Source organism: Oncorhynchus kisutch, linkage group LG24 (genome assembly GCF_002021735.2).
Source record: "Oncorhynchus kisutch isolate 150728-3 linkage group LG24, Okis_V2, whole genome shotgun sequence".
Lineage (NCBI taxonomy): Eukaryota > Metazoa > Chordata > Actinopteri > Salmoniformes > Salmonidae > Oncorhynchus > Oncorhynchus kisutch.
The window spans coordinates 4,499,346-4,508,407 of record NC_034197.2 but is presented as its reverse complement, the minus strand read 5'-3'; positions in this window follow the sequence as shown (position 1 = coordinate 4,508,407).

The following is a 9,062-nucleotide window of genomic DNA, read 5'->3' as shown; positions in this document are numbered from 1 at the left end:
AGGCAACATTTTCACGAAAATAAGAAAAGCAATCAAATTAAATAATTTACCTTTGAAGAACTTCGGATGTTTTCATTCAGGAGACTCCCAGTTAGACAGCAAATGTTCCTTTTTTCCAAAAATATTATTTTTGTAGGCGAAATAGCTCCGTTTGTTCTTCACGTTTGGATGAGAAATCGACCGGAAAATGCAGTCACTACATCTCTGAACTTTTTTACAAATTAGCTCCATAATATCGACAGAAACATGGCAAACGTTGTTTAGAATCAATCCTCAAGGTGTTTTTCACATATCTATTCGATAAAATATCCACCGGGACAATTGGTTTCTCATAAGAAGCGATTGGAAAAATGGCTACTTGTGTACTTTACGCAAGATTCTCTGCGGGAGCCATCATGTGACTACTTGCTCAATGTGGTCCCTTATGGCTATTCTTCAACATAAATGCGTAAAAAGACGTCACAATGCTGTAGGCACCTTGGGGAATACGTAGAAAGCGTAAGTTCATTCGTAGCGCATTCACAGCCATATAAGGAGTTATTGGCATGCAGGGCTTTAAAAAAATGGGGCACTTCCTGGTTGAATTTTTATCTGGGTTTCGCCTGTAACATCAGTTCTGTTGCACTCACAGACAATATCTTTGCAGTTTTGGAAACGCCAGAGTGTTTTCTATACAAAGCTGTCAATTGTATGCATAGTCGGGCATGTTGTCGTGACAAAATATCCCATTTAAAATGGGAACGTTTTTTATCCAAAAATGAAAATACTGCCCCCTAGTTATAAAAGGTTAATGCTTGTCATATGAAGAGAAATAACGAAGACAAATTATAGATTTTAAAAAATGTATCAGTGCTCATCGGCCATTGGACATAAACATTACACAACAAGTTGGAAATCGTAAATTCAACAATGAGTGGTTTGGAAGCATAGCAAACCAATCATTGGCCTGCTATTCAATGGAGTGGCTGTGGGGTTCCAATTCTAAGATTAAGGGTCTCTGTTCCTAGTTTAAAATTCTAAACATTGGCAATGATGTTAATGAAGCATGATTTGTGCCATGCTCAAAAACAACTGTTAACTGCAAAATCTGACTTAAGTGAGTTAAAGACAACTGGGAACTCTGGAAAAACGAGCTATGACTGGGAAAATATGTTTTGAACTTTCATCCACCTCGAAACTGTAAATCAGGAAATCGGGCCTCTTCCTAGAGCTACGACCTGAAGATCACTGACGTCATGATTATACCTTTTTTTGTCGAGTTCCCACACTAAGACCTTTCTGTAATTTCAACAGTAAAACACTGTAGGATGCACCCAGTGACCCACACAGACAGCTATGTGTTATTTGTTAGGTTATTAGTTGGTTGTGTTGTACTTACCAGTACCCAGTGTTCGCGGGGTTCGACATGCCAACCAACCTGCTATCTGCCTATCACAGGAATGCCTGGAATGTTCTGATGCCGGGCATCCTGGTGGTTGGCGGAGTGGCGTGGAAGGGGGTTGGACAGGGGGATGGAGTATTGGAAGTCAAGACCAGGTTTAGCCATTGTTCTCTCTCTTACGTCTGGACTTCACAAGAGGTCACAGTTGTTTTATAGGGTATCCTTTTATTTGGCGTGGGCTACAGCCAAACAGTAGCCTGTGTGAAGTTGGGTTAATAAACCGTAAATTCGTAAACTCAATCCTCTGTCTGGACAATTGTTCCTTTATGATCTAGTCAGGTCATTACAGTATAATACCATGAATGTGTTTTACAGCCTTCATGCTGTATATTGCACTGCATTATGGGGAAAATGCTGTTACCTAATTCGAAAGCCTCCAGTAAAAATTACTCTAACATACTGTATTGCTTTACAGTAATAGCTTATGCCTACTGTAGATTCAAATGATACGTTTCAGGCGTCAACTTAATGCTGTTGGGTGAGACACATAAAGCTCAAACTATTTTAGGAAATATATTTTTGAAGTGGAAGAATATTCTCAGCAACTGCTGGGTAGGTAACTTTACCTTGTCTTGTTTCTAAGCATATTTATGCTAGCCAACATTGAATAACTGCATGTTTGCTTAGCTAACCTAGCTAGATAGCTGGCTAATGTTTGCTAGCTAGCTAACGTTAGCTCAAGTTGACAAAAGCCATTTCGGTCTGCTCTAAATTGCTGTATCTAGCTGTTGTTAGGGTTGCGTCAATTGAATCTGGTATCAGGATAAATATGACAATGAGTCACCGCATTGTATACTATGTCTTTTTTATTAGCTAAGCAATAAGTGGTAAATGCAATTTTCGTATATACGGGCTCTCTGTCATGCCTCAGAGAACTGACTTGTTCCTGACAAAGATATTATAATATACTCTGATGACAGAAGTAGTTCCTGCTTCCCGAGCCAGCATGTCAGAGTAGAGACTGGGCGTGGTTTAAACTCACCCAGCCTATCGTTGATTGTTGGCGCACAGGCTGGTCCCAGCCCCCTAGGCGCTTCAGTAGTCAGTCGTTGTAGTTGTGTAGAATATCTATGCGCTCACACACTCAATACAGTTATCTCACACCTGGCTCATGTTATCTAACAAAAGACTGTTTGTTCCCGCAACACTACGTTCTGAATGTGCCCTCACAACTCATTGCACAGTTCCTGTCTTCATGTAATTCTGTATTTTTCCATCATGAGAAAGGCCCATGGCCCTGAAACTGTTAACAATGTCTCAAGTCAGCTATGTTGCATGACACATATACCCACACAAGCCAACAGCAAATAATATTCCATCACATATGATATGGTAAGGGCTATAGTGTATAACACAGAACCTCACACTGTGCGACCTAGAAAAACATCACCCAGAGAATATTGTGATTATAAGCTGTATCGCGGCCTCTGAGTGCCATAGAGAATAAACTGAACGCAGATTCGTGACCGTTATGTTTCCACCATTACTACAGAGAAAAGGGCTTGTTTCTGGCAGTTCAAAAGATGACCCATATTGTTGGGATTGACGGACCGCATTTTACATACACCGCGTTGTGGGCCGTACTCGAGAGCCGCTAAAAGCTGATGTAAATTACCAGTGCACAATATTGTATAGAGTAGGGTGACCAGACGTCTCCGTTTTCTGGGAAATGTCCCAGTTTTTAACTGTGCGTTAAAAACCCACCGCAAAGTGAAATATTTAACTTGGCAATTAAGACCGGGCAGCAGAGCCTACCGATTGAAGTCTCAATCGCGTTGTTCTTGTTTTGTCCAGCAGAGGGGGCTGCTCGCTATAGCAGCTTCATTCACTCTTCTTCTTCTACTAACTACTTGCTCGCAATACTTTTAGAGAAAACTGCTGTGGAAAACTCGGCCAGAAGCTAGCAAGTGTCAGGTGAATCCACAACATCACCACATGATAGATGATCTGCTCTATAAGGTTTTAAATAGGTTATGCTAGCTAACGTTAGCTATGTAGATTAAGTTAGCTAGCTACTGTTATAGCTAGGTTAAAAAGCGTTCACATGTAAACATGCAGTGGACGGGCTATTTTGAAAATATGATTGTATTAAATGAATGCACAATTAATTCTGAGAATATTTTTGTAGATTACAATTTCAATGGTTTGGCATTATAATAAGTAGTGTGGAAATATAGTTAGAAATGTCCATGGATAATATTAGCAGTGGAGAGGAGGAAGACTGGATAGGAAGAAGAGTGAAGGAGACAGAGGAGGAAAGGTAAAGATATGATTACAGAGCCTGCCAATTTATTATTCCAAACAATGTTTTTGAGATAAAATACAAACACGAGGCAATCTGTTAAAATACTTTGGTTATCTAATAGTGTACTATTTATTAATACAGGTTGGAGTGGAAGGAGAAGGAAAAATTAAGGGAGTAAAAAGAGTGAAGCAAGGAGAGTGTAGAAGAGTGAGGTGGAAAGGTGAAGAGAAGGAAAGGAAGACGAGTGAAGAAAAGAGGAGGATAATAAATAGTTAAGAGAGTAATTAAGAGTGGCACAAGCAGAGTGAAGAAGAGCAGACAGGAGATACAATGACTCTTTCCAAGAAATTCACTTTTTATCATAAACATTATGAATTTCCATTTCATACGCTCAGGTCAAGACGATAGAATGGTTCACTGCATCCTCTCTTTCAATAGGCAGCCGGTGAAGAACGGCAGTGGTAGAACATCAGCAGATGAAAAAGCATAAAGCCTCTCTGATTGCCCGTGTTGGTATGTCCTCTGTCACCACATTCTTCAAGAAGGTAGAGCCTTCCCAGGAATAATATGGTTTAGCTGTGCAGGAGGGTGTCTTTGCATACCACACTATGTGACACAATCATAGTTACAGATCTATGGACTGCACAGCACAACTGACACGAAAGCTTTATGAGCCGAAGTTTACATGTGCTTGGACAAAATGTGACGCCATAGTGAATAACGTGTTAGTAACATGGCCAACTACTTTGGTAACACAGGACCTACACCAGGTTGAATTTGTGTCCCTGTCCATTGACGCATCCAATCATGGACATGTAAAGCTGCTGCCACTAGTAGTCAGATATAAATGATAGCAGCACATCTGTGGAAACAAAACTGCCTGGTTTTGTTGAATTGAATGGAGAAACATGGAGGAATGGAGGAAATTGCAGCTGAGGTCCTGGTGGTCATCCAAAAATATAACCTGGATAACATTCTCTGCCGACAACAAATACCAACTTTGGAGGACTGAGTAGGCTGGGGGGGTCTTAGGTTTTCCTGCCCACATCATTCATAACATGGCCAGAACAGCTTTGGATATGATGTTGAGTATCTGCTCACAAAGATATTTGAATATGTTCTTATTTTCACTGTCAGAGTAGAAAGACTGAAGGGCTTTTGTGAGTTTGTTGGCCAGGAGTACCATAATATTTTAGGACACAGCAATGTTCGCTGGATGTCCATGCTCCCTGCTCTAGAAAGAGTGCTGAAAATGTGCCATTGAAATCCTTTTTTATTTCTGAAGACAAATGCCCTGTTGTCCTGCAAACAATGTTTGAAGATCCACTGACTGAACTTTGGCTGGCCTTTGACCATGGAAACGTGACTGTATTCAGTGACACGATCAAGATGCTTGAAGGCCAGGACCACTGTGCTGTGGACTCCGCTGCAAAATTGACTGCAAGACGTGATGACAACTTCATCCCAGTGGTCAGCGGACTTCTGAGAGTGCTGGAGGAAAATGGAGCAATGTCTAAAGAGAGCTTTCTCAAAACATCCCAATCATTCTTCACTATGGCTGTGAACTACTTGCAAGCATGGGGAAAGCACACAGATAATCTAAAAGATTTACATTGTCTCCTTTTAAAAAGGCAACCTCTGCGTGAAGAGTTCCAGAAGGCAGCAGGCACACTGCAGGAAAAATGCCCCAATGTGACCATCAATGAGGATGCATTGTGTGACGAGGTTACTGGCCTGCAAGAGTTCCTAAAGAGGGGATCGCTTGAAGAATGGAAAACATCTGAGACACCGTTTAGTCAGAGATGGAGCACAGTGGTTAACCACTTCAAAGAGAACAACATCCCACACACTAACCTGGCTAGATTAGCGTCTGTTGTCATGTGCTTACCTAGAAGTAATGCACCAGTCGAGAGAGTGTTCTCCCAAATGAATGATATATGGACAGCAGCAAGAAATAGGTTCACTGTTCCTACCATCAAGGCCATGCTTATTGTGAAGACAAACTTTAACCTCCCCTGCCAGGAGTTCACGGAGAAGCTGTCCAAAAACAGAGCAATCCTGAAGAAAATACATTCTTCTGAGAAATATACAGATTAGGTTGGTATAAGTATATTATGTAGTTGCCAATCTCATCAGCATCTTATTTCTTTATTATGTTAAGTATTTCACATATACTATTGTCTGTTTTTTCAATTTTGCTCATGTTCTCTTCTGCTCTTATTCTAGCAGGACCACTGAATGGTTCACTGTTCAGATCAGTTCTGTCTTGTCTGTAGTGTTTCTGTAGTATAGTTGTTTTCTCTATCACAGCCTGTTAGACTAAATACATGAAACCGGAATTGTCCCCCTTTTTTATTTCATAGATAATAACATTGGATATTTTAATGATATATTGACCACCAAACTGGAAATGTCCCCGGGTTGTCATTTCAGAAATCTTAGTATAGAGGTGCCTGCCAACCTAAAGTGCTGGTCAGCTGTAGCCTAACACAGTGTCGGCGGTGGAAACTAGTAACGCGGTGAATTTTCCCCTCCTTGGATTATACAGTATTTCAAGTCATTTTGGTAGCCATCTAGATGTCACCGATTCTACTCAATGGGGAGAGCATAAATGGCAAAAACACTGGGTGTCACAACCTTTAGCTGTCACAACCCTGTGTGATTCGGTTCACTTGACTCATCTGCGCAACATAAATAATATTTTTGTGGGGCAGGATTGTCAATATTGCCTCTCCGACTAACCATTTGGTGGCACAGCTAGAAAGGAAAATGTTATGAGTCTGGTAAGATAATCTGTGATATTGTGTAGGCTATAGCAATGTTGTATTAGTTTGCTAGGGTTTGAAGTAGGTGTATCTAGCTGTCTTATTTGTATTTGTTCAATGCCTCAATTGATTTCATAAACTATATTGGATACTGTGGTGTAAAGCACTTAAGTAAAAATAGTTTAAAGTACTACTTAAGTAGTTTTTTGTGGTATCTGTAATTTACTATTTATATTTTGACAACTTTGACTTCTACTTCATGTACTTTTTACTCCATACATTTTCCCTGACACCCAAAAGTACATGTTACATTTTCAATGCTTAGCAGGAGAGGAAAATGGTCAAATTAACATACTTATCAAGAGAACATCGCTGGTCATCCCTTCTGCCTCTGATCTGGCACATTCATTTAACACACATGCTTCATTTGTAAATTATTACTATCTGTAAAAAAATATATATATATATATAAATGGTGCTGTTTGGTTTGCTTAATATAAGCAATTTGAAATTATTTATACTTTTACTTTTGATACTTAAGTATATTTAAAACCAAATACCTTTAGACTTTTACTCAAGTAGTATTTTACTGGGTGACTTTTACTTTTACTTGAGTCATTTTCTATTAAGGTATCTTTACTTTTACTCAAGTATGACAATTGGATACCTTTTCCACCACTGATTGGATATATGCTGTATGTTCAATCAACTCAAGAGGATAAATCCTGAAGATGGAACAATGTGCATAACAATGTGGTCCAGAGGAAGCCAGTTCTCAATCCCTACCTTGCCCCATTCTTCCAAGAGCTCACTGAGTTTGAATGAAAACCTTGAGTGAGGTGGGTACAGATACTCACAACTCCAGCCTGATATGTCCCTTGTCCCCTGTCTTTTTACCCACAATGTAACAGCCTGGTGCTCTCTGTCTCTGTCTATTCTTTCTTTTTCTATGCTTGTCCTAGGGGTGAGAAGAGCTAACAAATGTCGTGGGAAATTGCAAGATTATGTTATAATGCTTGTAAGATTATATTGTAATCTTTGTATTGCATTAGAATGGTTGTTTTATTCGACAGAATAGAGTATTCTGTTAACTATTGTGTGTGTGTGTTCCACTGAGGATGGGCCTCTGAGTTAGCACTGACAGAAGAGATTTACGATGTCTTTGGGTAATAAAGCCTAAAGAGCAGTCCAGATAACATCAGGTAATGTTTTCGTGCTATACCGTACCAGGGTAAGACAAGTTCCAGTTTGGAGTAGGAGAGGGCCAGACACGGGTCTTTATAATGAGAACTGTTGACACAGCAGTAACTGTCTGCTATGTTTTAAAGATATATTTCATACAAATCTTAACCTTTGTGAACTGTTCCTATGATCTGTGGTTCATCATGTAAGTTGAGAGGGGTGTATCTTGGCTATAAAAGATCTTTGTACTTTCTGGTGCTTTTCAATGGTTCATTAGAGATCATCATCATTGAAAGTCAAAAAGGCTATTGCAAAGCTCTTGATAAAAATATGTAATTTAAGTGTAACTCTGACTGGTGTTGTGAAGTTTAACTCTCTTCTCATTTGGTAAAGCAGAAAAATGCCACCACACAAATCATAATTGAGGAGGCTTGTTAAAGAGCCCCATCATGAACAACTGATGCTGCGCTGATTTCTCTCTCCTGGATGCTCTCTGGCCCAAACTGTCCTGTTGTGTGTTTCCCCTCCTCTGGACCCACTTAACCCAACAGAGTTGCCCCTGATCATAGAACGGGCTGCATCACAGCCTGGTAAAGGCAACTCCACCACCGCAGACAGCAAGGCCCTTTAGAGGGCGATACACACAGCCGAACGCACCATTGGGTCCAGGGTCCACACTGCCTGCCATCCAGGACACCTACAATACCAGGTGTCGCAGGAAGGCGAAGAAGAACATCAGGGACCTCAGCCATCCAAGCCATGGCCTGTTAGCCCCGTTTCTATTCATCAGACGCGGGTAGCACAGGAGTATTATGGCAAAGACTGGCCAACAATTTCTACCCCTAGACCATCAGGCTGCTGAATAGCCACCACCACCACTACCCCCCCCCCCCCCCCCCACACACACACACACACACACACCCCAATGACATTCATCACTGCTGCAGTAAATACAGCATGTACTGTATATTTGTATAATTATTGTTTTATTTCACTTGGCCCCAACACCCCCTTCAATGGCCATTTAGCCACAATGGATATTAATTTAGTTATCACTGCTACAGTTATTATGTATATAGTACTATTTCTATTTTTCTTATTACCATTTTCATAGTTTTATTTCACTTAGTTCTGCATGTTGGAGTTCTGAATCGGAAGATCTAGGATTGTACCCAATCCAAATTTTAACTCCCTCTCTCTCTTTGTCTCTCTCTCCCCCACAGCCAACAGGCACACAATATAGTTTTTACATTAGTGTTATAATGATTCTCTTATTTGGTTACATATGTGTTAACTTCTTGTTCCTTCTATTTGCAATTCTGTCGTTAATTCGTTTTTTTATGTTTTTACCAATTTGAATAAATGTATTTTTCTTTCATTTAGATTACAGGTAGAATATCACTGTAAATTTACAGCATTATCCTGGCAC